This window comes from Talpa occidentalis, unplaced genomic scaffold (genome assembly GCF_014898055.3).
Source record: "Talpa occidentalis isolate TD23 unplaced genomic scaffold, MPIMG_talOcc4v2.1, whole genome shotgun sequence".
Taxonomy (NCBI): Eukaryota; Metazoa; Chordata; class Mammalia; order Eulipotyphla; family Talpidae; genus Talpa; species Talpa occidentalis.
This window is the reverse complement of record NW_026555331.1, coordinates 136,414,506-136,441,922: the sequence shown is the minus strand read 5'-3', so window position 1 is coordinate 136,441,922 and position 27,417 is coordinate 136,414,506. Positions and strand designations below refer to the sequence as shown.

Genomic DNA, 27,417 nt, shown 5'->3' with positions numbered 1-27,417 from the left:
GAGGCCAGCCCAAAGCAGGATCCCAGATGCCAGATGTGGCTAGGCATTTGTCTGCTCTGGTGGTTGCATGCAGTCACCAAAGACTCTGTCTTTTCCTGGCATTGTGGGTGGGGGGGAATGCATGTTAGATAACAGTGGGCAGAGTAACTTGGTCCAATCTGGCTGGTGGGCAGCCCTCCAGACTGATGATGATCCTGAATTTGAAAGATAAGGGAGGGCCAGGGAGCCACAGAACACAGAGCTAGCAGTGGAGATGTGGAGAGGGTGTAGGGGTGGGTGAAGTAGCACGTGCCTACCACTGGATAGAAATTGTTTCACATTTTGACAGCCCCTGGCAGCCTATCAGTGCACACCAGCACCGATGTGTGTGTGTATATGTGTGTGTGTATTCAATATAGGCATGTGTGCTTTCTTGTTTTTGAAATCACTCAAAATACCTCAATTTGATTTTTGAAGAAGATTTATTTTCTACTTCTGTATGTTCAGATATAGCCACCAAAATGATATGTTTATATAGCATCAGTCACCAAAATTCTCAGCAAAGGAGCAATTGTTGAGAAATAAAACTGGGATCTTTATGATTTATCATCTCAAATGACTTCCTGGTAATTATCACATTCTATATTCAATCACGTACAAAGTCAGCTTATATTTCCAATTATTATAGTATGATGGAAGGCCATATATCTATCGTTTACTACATGTAGCAGTCTAATAACAAGCTCATCCATTGTCCTGGAATCCAAATTGACATTTATTGAAACAGAGCCTTGATGATGCTACAAGTTATTGATACCAATCTGAAAATCAATCTCTTTTTGGCAGAAATTCTGTTGAATATGGACCTACATGAAATAGATAATAAAGATAGAAAATAAAATTTGATATGGGTTAAAATAAGGTAGCTACTTTTTAACCTATTAACTTTTATTAATGCCAACAGGCCTTATATATTCTTATGGTTAAGGATTTATATAACAAAATTTAAGGGTTGAAAAATATGTGCACTAATGTGTGACACCTAAAATAATTCTACACACAAGTACACATATGCATACACACGTATCTCTCCACATAACCATGATCTATGTATTATAAAACTTCACGCTGAATGTCAAGCTACATTTTATGTACATTTAATGGTCCATAAAAGTTTTATGTGTATTATGTTATCGATCATAAATTATATCCAAACAATTCGTGAGAATTATTTCTCATGCATGATTATGATCATTTATAGCTAGATAGCAATCCTAGTTATACTGAAACACAGAGAATGCAAATGTCAGAAGAGAAGAGAGTGGATGAGATTGTGGAGAATTTCTAAGTCAAGGGTTGAACATCAGGACCAAAAAAAAAAATGTCCATTTCTCCTTGGGAGTTGCTCTGTCACATGCTTGAAGGTGGAATAGGAGATGCCTAGAAAGCAACCCATTTATTAAGCTGCTTAGATCTTAGGCAAGACTCCAAAACAAATCCCTTGCCTCAGTTTCATCTTTCACAATGAGTAAACATGAGAAGCACCTACCTTATATGATTGTAACAAGAATGAAATGGAATAATCAAACATTTAGTCCAAGACCATAAACACTACCCGTGATTACTCAGCACCTCCTGATTCTTTATGTTCAGGGAGAGATCAAGGAGGTGAGGCGAGAAGTGAATTCTTAGAAGAGTCACTTCCTGGCTGCAGCCTCTCCTGGCCTACTGAGTTTGCTTTGGAAAGTTCACATAGCATCTGCATGTGTAAAATGCTGGCCAATCAATCCAACAGCCAACTCTTTCAGCTCATTTTTAATATTGATCTTAATACTTTAGAAGGTCGATCTTCATTTAAAAAGTACACTTTATGTAAGAGAAATCATGGTTTCTTTGCCTGGAGCACACAGCTAGGACTGGTCAACAAGGGTTTTGAATGACTTTGGCATGTCATTCTCTGCAGTGCTTCCTGCTAAACAAGCATGGGACTGAGAGTGAATCTGTGGGTCCTGCCCTCAGCTGCTCACAGACAAGGCTGCACAGACCCTGGAGCCAGTCATGCCAGTGAAGTGGGGCAGGTGCACCTGCCTGGGCAGGTACACAGAGGAAGGTGCACATGGTTTTTTCCAGGGCAGCCAAAAGTGAAGCTCTTAATCTGCCTGACTGCTCCTGGGGCTCGTGTTGAGGGGTGGGGGAGGATATTTTCCCTGATAAGCCACCTGTTTCTATTCTATCAAATCTAAAACACGCTACATTTCACACTCTCAATGGTAAATGCTTATTTACTATTCTATTATTTGACTGAATTCTGCTTATTTTCAAAGAGCCAGGTTTTTTTTTTTTTTTTGGCTCAATTCAGCCATAGGATGATTTTATACACAGAGAGTGTGTGGTTAGGCATATATGAATGCAGCTGAGCTTCTCTGGATAGAGCTTGGAGTGGAAGAATTTCTACAACATGCAGGATATTCTTTTCTGTTTCCTGGAAAATTATGAGGTATTTCATTCCTCAAAAGCTTTGTCTTTATGGTTCCACATATTACTGCTGCTTTTTCTTTTTTTAATGGAACTAACATATGTTCTCAATTTAGCAATTACAATCATTTAGTATAATTGTTTATTTTGATTTCAGCTTTCTATTCTGTAATCTCAGTCCACACACAAAGGGCGTATTGTCTACCTGAGAGTGAATTTAAACAATTAGGGCTCTCTATTTTGTTAGGCCAAATCTCTCAAGAGGCAGGTGGTCCTTATTAGTGATTACAAAACATATTGTAACCTAGGGGTTCAGAGTAAACAGCAGAGCCTGAACTGTGAAAAGAACAGCCATATGCTGCCTTGAATCCACAGGGAAAAGTGTATTGAGGTTACTGGATAGCTTTAAAATTGCTCTGAGCTCACTTTCCTATACTTGCAACCAGAACTACTTTTTGGATTACTGTAGGAATAAGATGTACATTTTTGTTTGTTTTGCCCCTTTTTATTCAAGTAAATAATTTTAAAATAAATAAAAGTGGCAAAGGACAAAGGCTTTAGAAGAATGTCTCAAACATGATTGTTAGTGCCACAGTGCAAGTTGGGAAAGGTCACTTGAGAAGAGCTTCATTGATCGATTTCAATTTCCAGTGGGTCATTCCATTTGAGAGTAACTTTAGACAAGACACTGAATTCTGAGCCTGTTTTCTCTTCTGTCAAGAAAGACTTATGGGGGCCTCTCTGATGGCACAAGGGGTTAAGTCGCAGCACTATGAAGCTATCCACAGCCACTGCAGTACGAGTTCTATCCCCAGCAAGGGAGCTACCCACATGGCACAGCAGACCTTTCCTATTTCACCCGCTGCTCCCCTCAGCTCCCTTCAATAGCTCTGCCTTTTCTGCTCCCCACTCTATCTCTGATGAATCCTCTCACCCCTACACCTCTGGCCTATACCACAGTTCTTGTATGCATAAATAAATAAATATTTTTTAAAAAAGAGACTTTTTATGAATACAAGACTTATTCTAAAGATTAAATATATTGGGATTTAGTGATCAAGATCAAGACCTCAAGTCAGAAATGTATTTGAATTCCAGTCTTCCATTTATGAATCTTACAACGCTGGACACATTATTTTACATTGATTAGTCTCAGAATCTTCATTTGCATTGAAGCAATCATAGCTACTTTACAGAGTTGGGATAATTAAAGGAAATTGCTTGTAAAAAGATCATAGAACATTGCCTGACACAGATTCAAGGCTAAATAATATAGTAATAATGGTTTTGTTTTGTTGTCTTTTGTCAGTAGAACAAGCCTCCTACAGAGGACATATAATGGGTATTTCAATCTGAAGTTTCATAAATACAAAGTCTTTCTGCCTTTATCCTGATGTCCTGAGTAGGAAACAACTGCAGTAAGAGATGCATATGTCGTGATAACTTGTCTGTGCCTGTACAATAGCCCACAGTATTTATTTTAGTATAAGAAATTGTACTCTCTAAGATTTTTATGCTTCGGGATAAAAAGCTTAAGAAAAATTTCTGGTGGAATTTAACCCATTTAACTCTGTCTTTCCTATGTTCCCGCAGTGTAGTACTTACAATGTGATGTTTTAATTGAATATATGTGTTTCCCTGTAGATACCTCTACTTGCTTGAAATATAAGAGGGAATAATTCTTGATTTTCTTCATTTGCCTCATGGGTTTCCTATTTTACATAAACATCAGAAGTTTTCAACCCAAATTGTTAAGTTCATTAATTTCTTTGAGGAATAGCTTTTCTATAATGGAGGATTTTTTTTAAAAGATTTTTATTTATTTATACAAGAACTGGGGTACACGTCAGAAGCATAGGAGGGTGAGAGAATTCACCAGAGCCAGAGCAGGGAGCAGAGCAGGCAGACTGACCGAGGACACTGCTGAGGGGAGCAGCGGGTGAGGCAGGAGAGGTCTGCCAAAGCCATATGGGGTTCTCCCTGGCTGGCGGGGAATCAAACCAGCACTGCAGAGACTGCGGGCAGCTTTGCAGCGTGGCTCTCAACCAGTGCGCCACCGGGGAGGCCATGTAATGGAGGATATTGAAATGGTCTTAAAGTAGGAGTGGATTGAGTAGAGTTGGAACTGTTTGAGGGGGAAAATGACCCTTTATTTTCCCCTTTGCCTTTTTTTTTTTTTTTTTTTTTGTGGGACCCTCGCTGGTGGCCGGGGATTGAACCGGCGCTGCAGAGGCCGCGGGCAGCCTCGCAGCCCAGCACTCCACCAGTGCGCCACCAGGGGAGGCCCCCTTTGCCTTTTTTGAAAATGGTATGTCATATTACTGTCAGTATATATATATATATATATATATATATATATATATATATATGAAAGATAGTTCACCTAAGAGAAAAGCATTATATAAATCAACACCTTTCCTATAAAACATGACTATGAAGTCAATTCCCTGAAGCCTTTTACTACATCCCTATATAGAACTTTAAATGGCACCTGGTTGCTGCCTTTATTCTGTATTCTGACAATGCTTTGTCCTGCTTCTTTCCCTTATAACAAGAGGAATAATCTGAAAACTACATTTGTGTTTATTAGAAGCTAATTTATTCTTTTCAAGAAAAGTCATTTTGGGTCAACACTTCCATCTCTGTTTGTGAGATAAACATTTTTGTTAGTTCATGATTTGGGCACATTTGCTTTGAGCAAATGTCAAGATGATTAATTTTTTACTAAATTCTTACCAAGCCCAGAGTAGGTGCTCAATAAGTATTTGTTGGCCATGTTGTGAATAATGTTCCGATAATTTCTAAGTCCTGGCTGAATATGAAACAGTGGCCCAAGATTATTGAGTTGGATGTAGACTTGTGCACAGATTATCATTCAGTGACTGTTCCTTGCCTGGCAGGATGCTAGAACACTGAGGAGTACATGCCTAATAAGATAAACTTCTCGATATTAAAGGATTTACAGTCTCTTAAAGGAAATTATATCCTCAAACAACTACAGTGGAAATTTAAAATTAAAGAATAAATCATGAATTGAGAAGATGTAGTGGTTACCTTGCACTAGTTGTGGACTGGATAAATTTTCTTGATAGATGAAATTTAAACTGGATCTTAAATTACATTGGGGCCAGTAATGGTTGGTAGAGTGAGTAAGCCATGGGAAAAGCATCCACACATGTGTTCACACATGGATACATGCATACGTGCATAGATACATACATACATTTACCTACCATTCATTTCACAGAAACTTGCCTCCAATGTGCCATTGCTATAACAGGAGTTGAAATGATTTAGGGGTATTTCAGAATCAGTCCTTAGTGTCACTTCTGAATTAGTAGTACTGTGTAGGAACAGAATCCAAGGATATACCTATTCCATGAAACTTTAATACATCCATCTGTGTTTCTTTATTTTTGTCAATTTTTACACATACATTCTTATTAGCAGAGTGGGATCAGTGTTCACAAGGAAGTATATTCTATCTTGGTCTGGAGGCTAGGGAACTGGGAGACTATTTTGACAGTTTGTAATATCCCTATAGAGATTGTTTAGGAAGATCCTAATATTTGGATGAGTTGGTGCGAGAAGTTTGACATTCAGACATTCCTACCATTCATTCTTAGAACAGCACTGGTAACTTTGGCCAAAAGACCTATTTGACTTGTCTTTAAAACTTAACTATGTGGGACTTAAACAGTCATTGAATAACTCAATACAACAACAACAAAAAAAAAAACAATGTTATTTTCACATGACTATAAAGGCAAGTTCACCCTAAGATATTGGTCCTAAGGTAAAGAGCAGGAGCACACACTGGTAAAAGTGGAGCTGGAAGCTACCATCATGGTTGTGAAGGACGAACTTACATACAAAAGCCAGAATGGAGCATTTAGTAATAGGAGCTGTGTAATCACGCCCAATAGAAACCAAGGAAAAGTCTAAAGTCACACAGGGGCAAGGAGAATGCATGTAGGGGGCCGAGAGAAAACTGCAGGACTTGTTACTATTCCCATTGACTTGATTTGTACATGCTATTTGCAGAGCTTTCTATACCCTGCAGGACTTGAGAGTTGCTGAGTGGCTTCTGATGATGACTTTTGAGGAGCAATGTCCATTGGATACACAGACCTGCTCTGCTCAGAAGGATGCCATAATGCTGGTTTTAAGTGCTTTGATGGAGATAAGGACTGTTGCCTAGGTTTTCACTGAGTGTAAGAAAAGGACCATTTCATTTAGGATATTGAGCATGATCCTGAGTTGCCAAAAACCAAGACAATCTAAGCAGAGGACATCATATGAAATAGAGAAAGATGAAGCAGAATTTGATAGGGTCTTGAATTCTGTGAGAACACAGTTGATAGTGTTTAGGCTACAGTGAGCTTTTTAATAGAGATATCCTCAGCTTTCAACTTCAGGGAAACATCTTTGACTACAGATTGGCTGGAGAAGAGATTGTTTCATTATTTAGTGGAGATCATAATAAAGAATTAATTTTGTTCTTATTTTATTTAATTATATGATTCTCTCTGTTTTATCTATCTACTTGGTTTGAGCTTTATTCTATAACATATTTGAACTGAATTACTGAGATATTTATCATGGCAGGATAAGCAAATAATTAAGTGAGGTCATTAGGAAAAAAGAATATAGAAAGTTAATGAATTTTAATTAATAGTCAAGTTTGTTTTTTCTCATCAATAACTATAGTCAGTAGATTAACCCAGGCTATTAGTAAAGTAAGCAGTAACCATACTGCTATTTTAAGAACATATAAAATAACAGTATGACTTAAAAATATCATTTATGAGTTAAACTATCATTACTAAGGTCAGGGATCATATAAAATATGATTCAATCTGATTAGGAATTGAAAAGTAGGATTTGGTTATCTGTATCTAATTGGAGGCAGATTCCTGGGGTAATCTAGTATTATTCAGGAAAACAGTTCTTTATTAGGGGAAGTATAAATAGGGCATTAAAAACACTTTCTACTAGGGAAGAGTCACAAGCGCTTAATTAGTTATTTTAATAAATAATGATGAAAATGACACAGAAAGGGATAAGAAAGCTGAAAAATGCTAGAGGTCTAATTAGAGAGTTTTATGTTCCTTTTCACTGTTGAGTATTATTCCATGGCCTGGATTTTTAGTTTAGCCACTCACCTTTAGAAGGACACCTGCAAAAAACTGCTAGGAGCGTTTGTTGAATTATACTTAGATAAAAAAACAGCAGGGAAGACTAGTGTGTTGATTGAGCACTATACTAAATCATCTTTATATGACAATTTTAGAAGTTATAGTTAAGACTTTAATATAGAAGATTTTTAGTAATTTTAAAAAGGGAAACATTACTGCTACAGTATAAACTTTTATAATATCACTATCATCCTTTGCCATTCAAACCTCTTGGCTGAAATATATTTACTACAGTTACAACAAAAGTACTGAAGAGAGGTTCTCATTTGAAATAATACCTCCTGGGTCTGGGCATTTAAGCTCCAGTCTTTGAAAATAGATCTACATTCCTTCTAGGTGTGTTTCCCCTTTCCATTCCACCTATCAATATTACACTAAATTGCTGACTGTGACACTGAAACCAGACACTTACTAACGCCCAGATTTCCTCAAAGTTGTCCTCTGCTCTCGTTCTCAGCTTCCAAGATCAGACAAATCAGGCTCATGCAAGGTGGTAAGGACATAAACCCCCACTCTTTTTCTTAACGTTCTAATTCTCTGCTAGACTTTGCTGCAGCTAGTTCTAATTTGACTGCTTTTGCGAATCTCAGATCTGTTGAAACTTGCATTATTCTGCATTCAGACCACTTCTTAGATTCCAAAAATCAGATATGACTTCTAGATGAATCCATTTTATGTTCTCTGAGGTGACTGATCTAACCTCTTTGTACAATTATTCTAAAGGGAAGCGAAAGGGACACTGGTTGGAATATGCTATATAAATCTCCCAGTAAGAACATCCTTTAACTTAGCAATTGAATTCAATTCCTGAAACGTTGGCAACTAATCATGCTATCTTTAAAGCTAGTTTATCAAAGAATCAACTGATTTTTTTAAAAAGACCTCTAATTCATGTAATTTAAGGCACAAGTGATCTTAAAGGATAGAACCTATGAAGTTCTGTGATGATATAAAAAGCATACTTGAAAATCAGACTTCTTTTTAGCCTGAGCACTTTCTAATCTTTGGATAGTTGTTTTACTACTTAATATTTGGAGTCTCAGTTTTCATATTCATAAAATTAAGAATTTCAGTTATTCACTGAAATTTCTTCCAGCTATATTGTTACCTAATTTGACGATTCAGATGGTGAGAGTTATGTTAGAATGTGTTTTTTTGCTTGTTATTTTTGAATTTAAGTTATTCTAAATAGTTTAAGCCTGTATTATTCATCTTGATGCTATACTGTAAACCTCACTTGGATTGAAGAACTCAGAAGTCTTCCTTATATGACTAATAATGTATCTTATTTCCAATTTGAGCTTTTATTTGACATAAGCATGGCTGCTTATAGCCTATTGTTATATCAGGTCTGGGATCTCTAACATGCTAACTTCTACATAATGGACAGTTTCATTTAAGACTCAAGTCAGATGCATACAACAATTATGAATTTATTGGGGTGAATTTACTTTACAAAATATAAGCTTACAGTTCAGCTGGCAGCAAGGGACAGGGGGTCGGAACCTCTTGGTAAGGCTCTGGAGACTGGCAGTGCAGGACCATGTCCAGAAAGTTCCTGGCAGCCATCTGTCTCCAGGGATGGGAAATCCACTTCTACGAGTGAGGGTCCAGGCAGCTCTCAGCAAAACCTGGAGAAAGCTTCAGGACTAGTGTGGAATCCATAAGCATCTCCTGTTGCCTCAACTTCAGTGCCTCTTTTCAGCGGCATATTATCAGGATTGCCTTTTCATTTTAATTTAGGAAGGATCTCTCAACCCAGCCGAGTTTTTCTCTCTCCTTGCCTTTTACCTTTTGCATGTCTGCTTATCTGTGTCTTCTTGAACAAATGGTTACTTTTTAATTGATAACTTGAATTGCTCTGCTTTAATTGCCTCCACCTTTCTATCAGTCAGGGTCATTTCAGTGTCAATACATAAAATATCTTGATTAGTCAGAATCATTACAATATCAATATATCTGACACCTACTAAAACAAAGATGGGGGAGGTTAATATTGACAGTGTAATTATTTTTCTTGTCATTGTTTTAATACAAACATGAAATTATTCAAAATGACTATAATATTAATTACCTTTTCTTCCCACAAGAGACTATTTTTATTATATACTTTAAAAAAGCAGGACTCTGCTATAGAGAAGCTGATTTTATTCTATTAGACTGAATTCAAACAGGGCTAAGTAGAAATCACTAAAGTGATTTGAGAAAGCCTAGTTTGTTTCAACAGCACTTTCAATGAAGAGTAAAAAGAGAGCTAAATCCTGTTTTTGTGAAGAATTAGGGAATTTAATCACAAAGATGAACAGGCCACTTACCTTCAATAAATGTGAGCTAGGCTTAGTTTTGGTTCCATAAAAAGAAAAATAAAATGATTGAGAATTCCCACTGTGCCATTTACAATTTGACTGTATTTACCTTGTGACATTGAGAGCAATTGGCTTTCAAACATTTAATGCCCTTTTACCTCGCACACAGTAGAGTTGTGTGTCGGAGGCCAGTGTACTAGAATGCAGAAATAGTGACCACATCTTGATTCTGCCTCCATCACAGGCATGAGGTTCTGATTTCCTGATTCTCCCAGAGTTCTTCCCACTCTTTATTGGATTTTCACATATTTGTACGCTAAACTTTTCTTTGAGATGAAGTTTTGCATCAGCTGTTAGCTGGATAAGCAATTACTGGGCATTTCATGAAATAGAAATCTTTCATATCCTTTAAGGATTTTTAAGGAATAATTGGCCTTAGAAAATTAATGCCATTCTTCTACCCTTATGACATTTCTCCCCACAGGACAATTTGGTTCATTTTTCTGAAAGTTTGTGATGACTTTGTACATTAGAGGATAGTCTCTTTTACGATTTTTCCCCTAAAACTCTTAGAAACCTGTGACTGAAATAACTTCCAAAATGATAACTGTGCCTAAGTAATAAGCATGTTCTCACCTACCTTCCTCAGAGCACTTTCTGCAGGATTTTAAATATCTGCTATGTACACACACAAAGCATCTCTGGTCAAATAAGTGTAGAAATATTAGGACAATTGCTTTGTTTTGTTCTGTTTTCTTGCAAGATATTGTAGTCTTTAATATGCTAATGTACATCCTGGCTGACTGAGAAGTGGGCATTGTTTAATAAACTGTTTTATCTTTTTTATTTGAAGAACACTTTGTGGAACTAATATCTTTGAAACTCACTTTGAAACTTGTTGCCTGAAATTGAATTTTTTAGCTAGAAAGAATTTTACATTTATTAATTCTAAATTTAATCATTATCATAACTTGGGTATTAGAATGGATATGTTATAGGAGAAGAAATAAAGATTAACAAATTGCTTATATAAGGTCACTCATCTAGGGTGAAACTCTAGAGCATATATATCTGACTCAGGTGTATATGCTTTTAGGAATACTAAGTAAATTGGATCAAGAAGTTGGTAAATGATTGGATCAGGGGGCCAGGACAACTTGGAGGTCATACTGTCTGTTAAGTAGAGAAGCAACAGGAGAAAGAATTTTTAGCAAAGAGATTGCTATAGGAGAAAACTTCAAGGAATAATTTTTGTTTAAACTAGTGGGTCATGAACATTCTGGATAAAGGGCATGAAGACAGGCACATCGAGGGTTGGGAGTTGACTATATAGAGACAAAAATAGGTACTCTCAGGATTTTAGGGCAAGGAATTATTACAGGGCAGGGAGAGGGGCAGCCCAGACCCCGCCAACCTGCCTGCCAACCTGCCTGCTCTAAACACCCTGTTACAGAATTAGGAAGAAGTGGGAAATGAAAAAAGGAAATAGGAAGTAGAGTCATTAAGGACCTAGTTACCATTAAGTTTTGGAATTTGTATTTCAACTTTGATTGTGCATTTTATCCTGTAAGTAACATCAGTCACAAGTAATGACTTGATGAGAACTAAGCTTTTGGAAGATTGATTCTCATGGATCTATCAACAAGATGTACCTTCAGAGATAACCTTAATTTAACAGTGCCACTTGACAATTTAAATAATTGGTGAATAGGCATGCCTTTAACTTACTGCTTATTTCCTTTAAAAAAAATACTTTCTTCTAACCACAACTTTTTCTTAGTTTTCCAAATGATATGTTTTCTTTTTATAAAACACCTCAGTCTTTTTTTTTTTAAAGATTTATTTATTTATGCATATGAGAGCTGGGGTACAGGCCAGAGGACTCACCAGAGACAAAGTAAGGAACAGAACAGGCAGAGTAACCGAAATACGCTGCTGAGGGGGAGCAGCGGGCGAGGCAGGAGAGGTCTGCTACACCATGTGGGCTGCTCCTTGGCCAGCCAGGAATCGAACTCTTGCTGCAGAGGCTGCTGACAGCTTCATAGGTGTGTCTTAGCCCCCTGTGAAAGGGAACTGCTAATCAAATGAAATGTTTCCTTTTTCCTGCTAAAAGAGTCACAGGTCTGGTGCAGTAAATAATGCAAAGTAAATGGAAACAAGTTTTGCCTCTCTAAAGCCTATCTAGATGAGATTACCTAAAGGAGGTTACATTTTAACAAGGCCAGACAGCAGCCAGGCTGATTGATCTCCCAGGGCATCCTAGAATACCTGTCTTTTTTCACAAACTTTTGTGCTTACTGACCAATGTTATCAATGTAAGATGGTTATATATAAAAGAAGCCCTTTGTCCCTAGACTGGTGCTCAGACCTTATGGGACTACCCAGGTCTGGGACCTCATGCATGAGTAATAAAGCTTTCCTGACCTCACCATTCCTGAAGTACCACTTGTTCTTCCCCTGCCTGGGTAAAAGGCTAGAATTTATTTCTGCAACACCTGCATCACCAGGGAGGCCCCAAAATTCCTGGATTTTTCTGTAACATTTTCTTGAACTTATTTTGACTTGCTTTCATTTTAAAGAATTTGAGAACTTTGAGATAGGGGTGACAGCAGTTTAAAATATGTTTAATCATTTCTATAACATTAACAGGAAAGTAATGAATTGATATCTTACCATGTAATCTTTGCTAATTCCTCAAATGCCATAATTTCACTTATGTAAGTGAATTACTTAGTGGGCAAATTTAGGAGCTTCAATTTAGTTGGCAAATGACTGAACTCTGCTGGTCTACCCCAGAAGACAGGCAAGTAGAGCTCCTTTTCTTAGAATTTTTTGCCCTTTCCAATACAACTCTGTAAAACTAGGTGGTAAGTAAAGACACATTCTACTAGCATCCAAGCAAGGTCTAGTTGCAATACCCACAGATGGCCATTGGCTTGTCAAAATGTCACTGCCAAGTGGAGCATAGCTCCAGCCAGCAAATACAGCTCCAAAATCTTACATCACCTAGAAATTGAAGGTTCCTAATATGTAGGAATATATATGTTCCTACTTTATACAATCTTCTTAAAGATCAAAAAAGATCTATATGAGAACATACTTTGTAATTCTGAAAATACTGTAAAATTATTAACTATTATTTGTGAGGGCCACTATTATTTTGCATAGAGAATAACAGCTACACAAGTCACATTTAAAAAAGAAACTCAATGTCATTTTCTCCTTTGGGGAAATTTTTGACATATTGTGAGGTAAGTATTAATTTAGTCAGAATTGGATTTGCATACATTCCAACAGATCTGCACTTCTAATATTTTGTTTTCTCCGATTTCTGTGTCTATTTTTGTGTGTGGGTGAAGTGGAATCCTTTATCCTTCACTTAGAAAAGAACTTTTCATGCCTACTCACATAAGATGATGCTTATGGAAAATTCTGGAACTGTAATGAACATACTCAGTAGGTACTCAGTAAACGTGGGTTGAACCTGGAAAATGCTCTTGTAGTCTATCACTTGATCATTTCTCTTTCTGTTTTAATGGGCAAGACCTAATGAAGAGAGAATTGTTTTTTAAATTCCTTTATTTCTTTAAGTTTGATAATCACCCTATAGCTGTTTGATATAAAATGCTGCTGAAATTACAGAACCAAATTCAACATCAAAAATAAAAACAGTAATTTTAATGAATGTACCTTTTTGCAGCCATTTAGTAGATCATATTTATTGGCATATAAAAGAGGCTGCTTTTCCCCGCCAGAGCCCTCCCCATCCACTAGTGCACCTCTGGAGCATGGCCACCATCTGCTGCTGCTCCCTAGTGGCTGTCCCTAAACTGCCCAGATTCTCTGAATGAGGAGTGGAAGAAGAGAAAGAAACATCTGTTCTGGAGCTTTGTGGCTGCCTCTGCCCTCCTCAGCACCTGGCAAATGTACAAGTTGGCTCATGGAGCCGCAGACATACTAAGCCAAGTTGCATTCCTCTCTCACCAGTTGCTCCTTCCTCACACAAAGTACTACTCTCTTTTCTGCCATCCTTCTACTTTCTCTTATTCCCATTGTTTCCTCAGGATGCTAAGTAGAAATGAGATAGGAAAACTAAGAGTTGAACACCAGAGGAATGTAGGGCTCTGTTCTGGCCAGACTCTGTCCAGCTTCCATTCTCACAACCCCCTATTTCTTCAACTAAAATTCTTAAAAGCTTATATCAGAAATACATGTGGATGCATCATTTAATTTAGCTTCAAGTCAACCCTCTGTGATTGCACTGCTATTTATATGGAATAGAAAAATATGAACACAAGACTATTAAGGGGCTTTCAACTTAGTCTTCTCTTTAAGAAGAATCAGCTTTGTTGTCAGGTTTGTGAGTGAGAGGAAATTCAGGAATCATTGGAATAAGACTGGTATGTAGTGAAAATATCACCAAAAGAAAGGAATATATGCAGCAGATGAGAGAGGAAGGAATGGAGAAATGAGCATGGAAGATTTGGAGAGTTAAGAAAGCAAAAGTACAAATTTTTCAGGGAGAGAAAAGAGGGAGGGGAGAAAAAAAAAAATGAATGTTCGGAATCAAGAGAGCTTCCCTGGCATAAAGCGTGCTCAAGAAGGATGCAAAAATAACTTTAAGAAATTGTTCTTGATTAGACTGGTTACATAGAGATTCAACTTTTGGTATTGATCCCAAATTATTTTGGATATTTAAACACTGCTATAGTGATGTGCAGCTGGGTTTTCTGAGGTTAGAATATTTGAATGTAAAGTATTCTATCTAGTGTTGTTCGAAGTAAGTCATTACCTAGAACATAGAGTGAAATTTCAATGTTTTATAGCTTGGAAATTTCTTTTTCTTTTTCAAAGATTTATTTATTTATCTACACAAGCACTGAGTACAGTCAGAAGCACGGGAGGGTGAGAGAATTCACCAGAGCAGGGAACAGAACAGTCAGACTAACGAAATACACTGTGGAGGGGAGCAGCGGGTGTGGCAGGAGAGGTCTTTCATGCCATGGGATTGAACCGGCACTGCAGAGGCTGTGGGCAGCTTCGCAGTCCAGGGCTCAACCCTGCGCCACCAGGGGACCCTAGCTTGGAAATTTCACAGAAATTTCTAGATCACTAAAATTTGTCTTCCTTCCCTCCTTCCCTCTTATTCAGGTATTATTTTCTTCATTGTCAACATACAGTTTGTGACTTTTTTTTTTTTTGCAGTAACATTAGTTTACAACACTGTACATAATTTAAAGGAATAAGGTCTCACATCTTCAGATATATCACTATACCATACCACCACCAAAGCACCCAAACTCCTTTACCCGAGACCCCTCCCTCCCTTCAATCCCCCTCCTTTTCTCCCTCCCCCTCTAATGTCCCTGGTCTCAACTGAAACAATCACCACTATGAAGTGAACTCAAAGTTCAGGAAAAGGGAAAATGAGTAAAGAGGTTATTCAGAGCCAAATTGAGAACTAAGACCTGGAAGATCAATATCAGATTTCTCTGAATAACTGGTCTCTACCCTTCGAGTTTTTGGCCTCAGTTTATGTAGGTAAACTGCTTACATGGAAAGAATACATACTGTTTTTTCCTACCAAGGGAAAGACATCCAGTTAATATCTAGTATTTTTAGCTAATTATAGGAGTTTGGTTTTTAACAAGCTTATTAATAAGGAGGACCACTGCTCATAATATCAAAGTAATGTCCTTATGGAGTTAATTTAGAACTTTCTGTGTTTGGGAAGATGTCAGGACCAAAGTTTCCTTGAATCTATTATCCTAAAAGTATCTTTTTTTGTGGGGGAGGGTCATGCTGGAATACTGTACCAAAGTAGAAGGAATCTTGAGCTACTACTCTTATATTAGAACAATAATTTGAGGTGATAATCTACCATTTGGCATTGGTTATTGCATGGATCACATTTTTTTTTTCTAAATTTAGTATTAAATAAATTCACTAAATTTTAAGAAAACCTAGGAATTTCTCTGAGATATCTTGCACATTGGAAATTAGCTTTGTACTCTTATCTCCTAAGACATCAAGTATCTTAACAACTGAGAAATCATTCAGAGTGGAGGACAGAGATATGGCCCCCATGTTTGGTTTGGATTTTGCCTGAAAGCTCTGCTCCACTAACTGAGCTTGGGGGTTAAACTTGAAAACCCATATGTTCTAAGGAATTTAAGGAATTGATGATCAAGGGCACAAAAACAGGCCTTGAAGTTATGGAGAAGGTTTCCTGTAGAAACTGGACAATTACTGAAAGGAGGCCATTGAGAAGATCTGAGGGATTTGTCTATAAGAAATCCAAGAAAACACCTGGATTCAGGACTACATGATCTGTGTTACTGATTTGGAAAAGGAACTTCAGTGTTGTTGGAAACTGAGACTGTAAATTTAATCTATAATTACAATATCTGGAGAAGTATCTGTGATACATTCAGACTGGAGGCTGTTTATGCCCTGGGCCTGTGAGGTCAGACTTTTCCCTGAGTCTTTGAGGAATACAAATGAAAATATCAAAAAGGAGGGAGGAGAAAAAAAGAGACTAGAGATAGTGTGGGCTGAATTTAGAGGAAGTTCTGCTGCATTTTAAAAGAAGGAAGAGACTTGGAAGTGATGTGATTTTGCATCATAGAGCATTTTGTCTATGCTATGAATTGAGTCCTCTTTTGGTATTTGGAGTGACATCAATAAATATTTGACTCACTTTTCAAAATTTTGGTGGGGATTTGTTTTATAAATATTACATATCACTGAACCCAATCCATATGGTGCATTGGCTTTGCAAATGTTAAGCATGTTTACAGATAAGTAAACCAAGACTCAATAAATAGAAATGATATCCTCATGGCTCCCCATCTATAATACTGCACCAAGACTCAAGCTGCTGGCATTACACAGGGGTTGCCTCCACCTGCTCCCCTCCTGTGTCCTGACATTAACTATGTTAGGAGAAGAAGCGGTGGAGACATGGCCATGGTCAGGCAGGTAATTAGGTGGTAATAGAAATAGGTTTGGATATAAGACATTAAATTCTACTTGGAAAGTAAGTTAACAGAATAAAAGAGAAATACATTCAAAATAAAATGTGAAAGTCACAGTAGGACATAGATTGTTCTTTTGAAGGGTCAGATCCTCATAGATTAAGAGTATCATATATTTTTAAAGTCAAAAAAATACCATGTTTCCAAGTTCCACATGACATCATTTAATTTTTCAGTTTTGGTGGTTTGGTGGAGAATTTTCTTCTTTCTTCAGGTTTGAGGATAAGATTCATGGGTCAAGTAGTAGATTTTATTTCAGTCCCTAAAGGAGCTATCTTTACACTGTATGGTGGTTCAAAATAACTGGGGGGAAAAGAAACACCAGCAATATATATATATATTTTTAAGATTCATTTTATTTATTTATGCATAGGAGAACTAGGGCATAGGCCAGAGGTTCAGGGGATGAGAGTATTCATCAGAGACAGTGCGGGGAGCAGAACAGACAGATTTACTGAAATACACTGCTGAAGACAACAGTGGATGAGACAAGTGGTCTGCTGTGCCATGTGGGTCAGCTCCCTAGCCGGGAATCGAACTTATGAAGCAGTGGCTGGTGATAGCTTGATAGTGCTGAAACTTTAACCCCTGAGCTACCAGGGAGGCCCATCCATCAGAGAATTTAAGAAGAGGGCACATACATATGGTAGTTCTGAGACTGACGTTCTCAGAAGACTGATGTTCTCAATAGGACTGACAGAAGATTGGGAATCGTGTCATACTTCCTTGCCTCAGACAGTGTTCATCAGGAGACCTTTGCACAGGAAATGCCATCCTGTGGCTTAGTAGTCAGGATGATCAATAGCATCAGACAATAGACGTACTCTCTTTGTGGGTCTGCAAAAGCAATCCCACCAAAAGGATCCTGTTTTGGTTTTGTTTTTTTTTTTTTTTTTTAATGTGCACTGCCCTTTGTGAGCATCTAATTAAAAAGAGAAAAAGAAAATAAAATGAAAGAAATGGAACTTGAATTGTCCTGAGGGATTTCAGATCATGAAACACTTAGAGACTTGACTGTATAGAAAAAGAGCAAAGTGAAAAGAGTAGGCAGACGCATCTGAAGAGTCACCAGTTAAGACTGCAACAAAGGCCAGTCTTGAAGATATAGTTTTTGCACTGACCATATGACAGGTGGGAAAAATCCATAGTTCTTAAGAAAAGGTACTTTTATATTGAGCATCAGAGTGTGTTCATATTTGGTTTCCCAAAGCCCTTGCTTCCTTTTCTCATATTCCCTTCAGTTTGTGCTCAGACTTAACTTGCTAAACCTTCAATCAGTCATGACAGATTCTCTATGGTTATCTCGTAAAGAGTTATTACAATTTTCTAGCTGAAATCACTGGATTTGCTCATGTCCAGCAATGATGAGCTAATATTCTGCCAGTGACAACATCAATGTCTTTGATATAGTGGTTTATTTATTAAACCCATGGCTGTTGTTCTCTGTTAGTACATTGAACAGTATCAGTGACTGAACCCCAGAACTGTGCAGCTAGTCTCCAGACTAGTTGGTGACGATCGCAGTGTCATTTAAAATGGTATTTTGATGTTTACCTTTTAATTTCTTTTGAAGTCTTTATTTTGGGTAATTGAAATGGAGAGCAAGAACCCAGTGGCACAGCGGGTTGAGCGCTGCACTGTGACACTGTCCACAGCCTCTCCTGTCTCGCCCACTGTGCCCCTCAGCAGTGTTTTCGGTCCATCTTCCTGTTCTGTTCCCCACTCTGTCTCTGGTGAATCCTCTCACACTCCCTCGCCTCTGACCTGTACCCCAGATATTGTATAAATAATTAAATCTTAAAAAAAAAGAATATTTGATCTCACCTTTGGAGAACTTGGACCCAATTTAGAGAGGCGATCTCTTTTAACTGATTCTTTATAAGGGTTTTTTTTTTTTGGGGGGGGTGGTGGTGATAACTTCAGATACTCACTTTGCATCTAGAGTTCTTCATTCATCAAATTATTTATTGACATTAAAATAAGAAAGATAAAGTTCACTTTCTCTCCCTTCACACACTCTTCTTCCAGGGTGTGCTTTTTATGGCTTTGCTTTCCAATTCTCCATTTTCCCGTGATAAATCTTTTGACCATGGAAAAAATATATTTAAGCCTCTATTTCTGGCTCCAACATTTTGACATATATCCTATGACATATAGCTCTACTCTGTGTTTTAATAAGAAATATATTAAATCTAGACACGTTGTTGCTCTTTCTTCCCACGGTTTCAACACATTTTTTTGAAGTCCCACTTCTACTTTTACATCAAGTGGTTGACACTGACTTTCTGTTCTATAAGGGCAGCCATGTCCATCTTCCTTTTATTTGTCCCTAGGTTGACTTTGAAAGTAGAAAGCAAATAAACATTTAAATTATTGTGATGATATAAGCATTATTTAAATTCTGGGCAAAGATTCCATTTCCTACTCCAAAAGATCTGACACCATAAATGTTGGCCACCCAAAGGGGAAAATTGTTGGCATCGGGGTCAAACAGTTCTCTTATAACCAGTGTATTGCTTAACATTCAAATACATTTTTATTAACTTTATATTTGACTTCACAAATAATTTATTCTGATTTATTCCAACACCATTTTATTTTTCTTTACAGAAAACTGTACAGAGAAACTTTACAGAGAAACTATACAGTTTCTCTCACTTCTCTCTCTCTCTCTCTCTCTCTCACACACACACACACATTATCTTCAATGGGTTCTTCTTTAATTCCCTTGAAGATTTCCCTGCTCTACCTTTTACAGTTTTTAACTACATCCTTAAAAAAAAAAATGTATCACTTATTCTGGCTTACACTTAATTGATTGTTTGGATTTAGAAACATTGATAGAAAGTTGTATTCCTCAAAATTTTTAAGGAATAACCAGTTGTTTCTAATATCCAGTGTTCCTAATTAGAAATAGCTTGGTAAGAACCTAAGGGTTCTTACCCTTAAATGGCATCTGTCATTCTTTGTATCCTTGTATGATGGCTGCAGTGGGTGCTTTCCATGAGAAGGCTAATGTCCTAAACACTGGAACATTTCTTTGTAGTACTTATTAGATAGTGTACTACTCATCGGTCTTCTCTGATTTTCTTTTTGAATTTCTGTAACTAAATATCATATTACATGGGATGCTCCTTTATATCTCTCACATTTTCACTTACATTTGTCTTTTGAATTTATGCATTCTATATGTTCTCAGTTTTGTTATCCAATCTTCAACCTTTTTATTCAAAATTATGCTATTAATCTCTAATAATATTTTGATCTCTGGTGGTCACTTTTAATATCATCCTATTTTGTATTTATGGGTATATTTTCCTCTTGAATCTGTATTATTTTCAGTCTCTTAGCATTCCACCTTATGGAAATTCCTGGATAGGGCCTCCCCGGTGGCACAGCAGGTTGAACACAGCACTGTGAAGCTGTCCACAGCTTCTGCTGCACCGGTTTGATTCCCGGCTGGCCAGGGAGATTCCCACATGGCGCAGCAGACCTCTCCTGACTTGCCTGCTGCTCCCCTCAGCAGTGCTTTCAGTCCGTCTGCCTGTTCTGCTCCCCACTCTGTCTCTGGTGAATTCTCTTACCCTCCTGCACTGCTGGCCTGTACCCCAGTGCTTGTATGAATAAATAAATCTTAAAAAAAAAAAGAAATTCTGGATAATTGGGATGGGTTTTCTCTATTGCTATGAAAGATGGTTGATTCACTCCTAGCCCTGATCTCTAATCTGAAGGGGAAGTGAGAACAAGACTCTGTGTAGGTGAGAGGGTAGAGGAAATATATGTTGGCATGTGAACACGATTTTTGTCTCCTGAGAAGGACCAACTTACATGCTCGTGTTCTTAATCATCTCAGATTTTTGTTCAGTTTCTTTCAGAAGAGCCCCCTGATTTCTTGTCTAATAGTAAACACTAATCTAGTAGGATGAATGTCGCCTCCTGGTCCTGTAATATAAACCCTTAGTAATCCTGCACATGGACTATTTTCAGCATACTCTTTTAATATCATTTAAATCTCATAAAATTCAAATTACTTGCTGTTTCTGGGTGTGCTATCTCCATGGGATTCCCTTTGGGCAAACTGATTTCCTTTGAAGTCTCTTAAAAGTATAATTTAGGTTAAAAATTTTCCACTTGTTTTTATCTATCAACCTACAGGCCTCCATTTCTATTTTTCTGTCCTCTGTTGGAAACAAATTCCTTTACCTTTAGTATAATTACATGGTCTCTAATAACTTTATTCTCTCTTGCACATCTGGATTTTTACTATGAAGGGATCTTAGAGTGGTAGCTAATTCACTAGGCTACTCTCTACCCTAGAGCATCAGCGTCAATGGTTTTGAAAATAACTGCATGAAATGTTGCCTTTTTTTGTGAAGAGAGTAGTTGCTTATTAGTTGTGTAGATTATTAAATTTAGAGAAGTGACAGATACCACAAGAATATATTTAGATCTACTCATAACTGATGCTGTTGACATTTCTGAATGAATGTTCTTAAGGCAAAATTTTGTTGGGATAGTTATAAATGAATATATGAGTTAACTGGATGCCTACTTTCCAGTAAGATTTCTGGCTTGTGGTTTTGTTCTTCCCCATGTCTGGTTTTCCTAAGATGGATTAGTCAGAGGAAGTGTTGGCATAGAAACTTTTAAGGGCTGGGGGTTTGCGGGAGAATGTTAGAAAATGTTCCTGAAGCATTCTTAATAGTTTTATAATTTAACATTAGTGGCATTCAGGTAAAATAAGGTATTTTTTAAGAGCTCTTCAACCTTCCAATAAATAGATAGTAGGAATAATGCTAAATTAAATTATACGCTGTTACCACTTACAAAAAGTAGAGACTTTTAGTCCTTGTCAGTGGGCGGGTGGCTTCCTAGGAGTACAAGAGATATTTTGAATTTCTAATTCTAGTTTATTTTATATTCATACAATGAAGCTGGCTATTGCAGCTGGAGTGCCTTAATGCTTTGAGCCCTAAAGTTATAATTTAAGAAATATCCTACCTGACAGATGTCTAGGACCCACATCCCATTCCATGCTCACTGATGCAAAGAGTTTTCATCCAACACTATTGTATACTATCTCCCGGTGGGGAAGTACAGGTGAACTGAAATCAAATATGAAATGACTGCAGGTCAGAAAATATGAATATATGATGTTTAGAATGAGCATGTGGAAAAGGACTGATTGAGAAGAAATGAAAAAGAAGCAGCAAGGGGGGGGAAATGCCAATGGAAACCTAAAGAAAATATCGTTAACTTGAGGAATCAAGGATATTAGAAAAATGTGATGCTGTCTGGAGCTAGAAAAGAGTTAAGAGGGGCCTCCCTAGTGGTGCAGATGGTTGAGCACTACACTGTGAAGCTGTCCGCAGCCTCTGCAGCGCGGGTTCAATCCAGCCAGCCAGCAAGAATGTGAAGCAGACCTCTCCTGTCTCGCCTGCTGCTCCCCTCAGCAATGTATTTCATCAGTCTGCCTGTTCTGTTCCCCACTCTGTCTCCGGGTGAATCCTCTCACCCTCCCACACATCTGGCCTGTACCCCCGTTCTTGTATAAAAATAAATAAATCTTTAAAAAAAAGAGTTAAGAGGAAAATCAAAATGTTCTGTTTGCGGAATACAAGTGAATAAGCAATAAACTCACATTTTAGGTATCTGTAGAAAAAGAAAAGTCTGCCTTATGGGGGTGAGTTGTCTTTGGAACCCCGATTGGAATCTTTGAGCATGTTGAAGGACTGGAATTTTTAAAAAGGCTAATTTTGAATGCTGATATTATTTAGAGCTGAAAAGCAGGCCGACCTGGGATTGGATTGGGTACCAGCAATTCTCATTTCTGTATTCTGCTTACAGCCATAACACCTTGTAGCCAGTGGTGAAGTAGATTTTTCTTTTTAAATGGATGATATTGTGGTTTTCTTGGGTAAACTTGTGTTGTCAGAGGGATATAGACGACACTACCACACATTACCTGGAGAACCCCCTTGGCCCCTTCAGTAAAATTGATGAACATTCGCTGTGAAACCTTCCTGAGAAGGTTCTACCTGGCTTCATTCAGATTACAGTGACAACATGTTAACACTGCCTGAGAGGTATTGGTCTGTTAGTTTTTGACAGGCACCTCTTATTTGAACACAAAATATCCTTTTTGCTTGCAGTAGAATTCAATTAAAAATATAAAATTCAGTTTCAGCATTTTTGTCTCTTTTTGAAGAAGTTCAGTTTTTGGAGGAAAAAAAAAATTCCTACATGGAGCCTGTCATAATTGGTTAAATACCCAACTTGGAAAGTACCTCCTTGCAAACAATAGTTACTTGGCATTTTTGCCAGTTTTGTTGTAGGGAGCAAATTAGAGAAACATTGACTTGTGAGTACAGTATGTAAAACACAAAACAAAACTAGATTAAGAAACTACTCAGTCTTTAGATGACCCACTGTTTTCAGAGGAGAAATAACATTTTCTTTATTGGATACTTGTGAGTCTTTTGTGTTTTCATTTGCAGCAGCTGAACTTTGGGGCATAAATTAAAAAATAATAATTTTAACAAGTAGAAAAGAATGGAATTTTGAAGAATCACAAGGATAGGGTTGAATCATTGCTGTTTAGATGTTACTTTCCAAAGACATTGTTCTCTGGTTTATTTTCAGGGACATGTATGTCTTGATATGCTCTAATTTTTCCTTGATTTCCCTTTCAATACCATCATCTTTGACAGTGATTTTACATTTACTTAGCATTATTTCACCCTAACTAGATCCAAATTCCTTTGTCATGATTTCCAGCTGATTAAGAACTACAAACAGGTGTCATAATACTAAAGCAATGAGTGACTCTCACATCAACCTTTTTGGAATTTAATTTTAATATCATAAAATGCAAGAAGAGTTCCAGTTTAAAAAAAAAACTGATTGACATATTTAAGCTTAAGGGAGACATTTTAATTAAAATAAGGAAAAGCATTGTACATTTTTATAATATTTTTCAGCAGGCAATAGATCAATGATCTACATATAATTTGGGGGAATTCTTTTACCCTCAAAGTGTGCTATTTTTTAGTCTTCTAAAATTTATAATTATATGAAATTAAATAATAGCTCACAGAAGGGAGATGCAAAGAGAACACTGCAGTTCTCATAGAGAAATATAAATCAGAGAACCAAATATTTTGTATGCTGATCAGACAACCCTAAGTTAGTTTTTAAGATTGACATTAGCTCTGAATTACCTGTGTTTATAGAAGATAAATTTTAAATGAAAAAATGAATCATTTAGAAATATTATATTGGAATATGTCTTTTTTCTGTTACCATCAATGTCAATGTCACTATATTCTGCTGTTATGATAATTCACAAAATTTTAAGCAGAGTGATGAATTAATGTTTGAAAGGTCTGAATGAAGAGGAAATAGGCGTTTTGAAGCTTCCCTCCTGTCTTGCTTCTTACTTAGCTCTTCTGTTCTTCAGTCCAGTTCTGAGACCTTCAAAACTGATATAAAACAGCAGTCAAATTTCTTCTGTTATTATCATTATAAACAGTTCATTAAATAATGTTGACTTATTGGGAGTAAAAGTAAGATGTTTACTCTTTGTCTTTTAGAAAATTTGAGTGCAGAATGGTTACACTCATCTGTGGAATATAAATAACAAAAAAATACATACACAGGCAAAATACAGTAGAATAAATACAGTGGAGGCAGATGGGTAATTGGCACAGGTGGTTTGTTTTCTTTTGATTTGTATATTTATTTATACAAGCACTGGGTACAGTCAGAAGCGCAGGAGGGTGAGAGAATTCACCAGAGCCAGAGCAGGGAACAGAATAGGTAGAATAATGAAATACACTGCTGAGGGGAGCAGCGGGTGCGGCAGGAGAGGTCTGTCACTCCATGTGGGACCCTCGCCGGTGGCCGGGGATCGAACTGGCGCACTGCAGAGGCACGGGCAGCTTTGCAGCCCAGTGCTCAACCGCTGCGCCACCAGGGGAGGCCCTGGCACAGGTGGTTTGGTGGAGGGTGAGTGGAACCCTGCATATGGAAGAGCAAAAATGTAACCCCCAAATTATATTTTTTTTTAAAAAAAAAAAGTAGAGTGCAGATTCCATAGCTTTCTGATGAGTTTTGGCTATTAAAACAAATTCAGCATCATTTAGGACAGGAATCTCATATTCTTGGCAAATTCCTCACCCCCTTCACCCCCCTCCCCTCAGACTAGGTATAAGGGGCAGGACAGGGCACAGAGCAGGTTTTCTGATCCCATGCAGACCAGATAAAGGAGTCAGAGTCCTCATTGTTTTTTGCAGGTCTTTTATTGGGGTTCAGCGGGTACATGGCAGGCAGGGGGTCTGGGAGGCTGGCAGTCCTCGCAGCCCCCAGTAAATCTTCACTCTATCTGGGCTCTCTGGTGTTCTCTGCTTCTGCTTCGGGCTTCTTCTCTTTCGGCTTCTTGGCTTCTCTTTCGGCTGCTCTCTACTGGTGTCCCCGTGACGCCACCCTTAAAAAGCACAGTCTTAGTGCAGGTGTACCCACTTCAGGTGCCCACCATCAGGCATGCATTCAGGATCACCTCATCTATCCTGGGTTTCCTCATCTATCCTGATGGCGGGAGGGCAGAAAAGCAGGGGTATGAAGTTTTATGATCACATTTTTGCACATCTTATTTCTATCTCTACAGCCAGTTGGGAGGAGCAATAGGTAAGACTGAGTTTTTTTTACTTAATTGGAAGTTTGTCAGTAGGTGGGAAAGATTTCTGACCCCACTCTGCCTCCTTCTACTTCCATCTGCTGCTAATTGTGACTGACAGGCAGTTTCCAAATTAGTAGTTTGTATGCTTTTTTAAAGTGAATTTCAGTTTTAAACCTACATCTTCTTTCATTAAGAACCTTTTAAGAAATTAGAGCTATTATATCACTTGGCATATACTATTGATCAAAATCTCTAATCAAAGCTCTTTGGCTAGTCAACGCTGCCTTGTTTCACTAAGTGCCTGCTGGCAAAGCTTGGTGACTGCCCATTATTTAACTTCTGTATTTTTTCATGTGAACATGGTGCCGCTTGAACTACTGGATTACTAAATCCTCCGCCCATCTTCCAGTCCTGGAAGCCATTAGCTATCCCTAAACATAACTGTTGGAACCACCATCTTAATTTTTATCTCTGGATTGATTGAAACACTATTACCATTGTTTTCTATCCTGTTGGTTCAGGTTTTTTTTAGCAAGTCTCCAACCTTTAGAAATCTCTAGCAATAAGCACTCTCTCTGTGGTCACGTGTGTTAGGACACACATCATGGGGTTCTAAGAAATTGTCTCACCTTCCTTTTCTAGATGTAGCCCAGGCATACTTGTAAGGTCTGTTGCTCAGCAGACAACCACCCAAAAACACTTTTCATGCAGAAACCAATCCCACCTTGGTTAAAGAGGTCTCATTCTAAAGAGTCAGTAGCTTCTACTATGAACTTGTCCTTTTCTTCAGGCTAATGAGCCTCAGATGGATACCTTCAGATACAAGTCCTCTCTGTCAATTCTCTCCCTATGCAGATGAGGTGTCAGGGTAGGGGTGGGGTGGGGCGTTCATTCCTGGAGCACTTGACTGGCTTCAGTATAGCTCACTGACTCCTCTTTACAATGTAACACAGAGACTGGTTTTGAGCAACTCTTCTTAAGCCTTTCACCTTTGGGTCTTACCTGGAGTACTATGGTAAAGAAATCCTATTTCACTTCCTGTTACACTAGGATGTTTTAGCATTCACTGGTGACATGAGAGGCAGTGAATGCTGCTGGTAACTACGCTTCTTGTAACTTCACAGGGCAAACAGTTTTTCTGATAGTGGAAACAAGAAACTTAAAAAGAATGACTCAAATTATCAAGATTTTAAAAGTACCACTGATATCATAATTATCTGAGTGTGGATTGTAATACCCGGGTATTCCAGATGGCCAAATGCCTTACCTACTGCAATATAACAAGGGAAAGTTCACATACATGCCAAGAAGTCTATTAGCTTGCCACATTCATTTTAATTGGCTTTTAAGTTGAATAACACTATACCCACGTATGAGAAGTATTGAAACATTAAAGATTATTAACCACTTACATAAACATACATTCTGTCAGTAATTATTTGCTTTGCTCTCTTTTGACATTTGGAACTGCTCTTTTGTAAAGCCTTTGCTGATTTATAAGATGTTATACTGTTTCATTTCCAAAGGTAGATTCTTAAATTATGTGTCACGCTGAAACATCTTATTTGATTTATATTAACTGAGTGTTTCTTCAACAGCAAACACTGAGTATTGCATTTCTTTGAATGGATGAAACTTAACAGTAAATATACTTCATGCCAGAACTTTGTGTCAATTAAGAGACAGAAAAGTGATAAGAAAACTCACATGTTATTACCAGTTTGGGATGAATTGGAAGTGAGCAC

The 27,417-nt window shown here is 37.7% G+C and overlaps 1 protein-coding gene across 7 annotated transcripts in view; it reads left to right on the top strand.

Moving 5' to 3' along the window:
• Positions 1-27,417, top strand: part of GRM8 (glutamate metabotropic receptor 8) — an 811,967-nt gene that overhangs the window by 670,269 nt on the left and 114,281 nt on the right. The window lies entirely within an intron of this gene.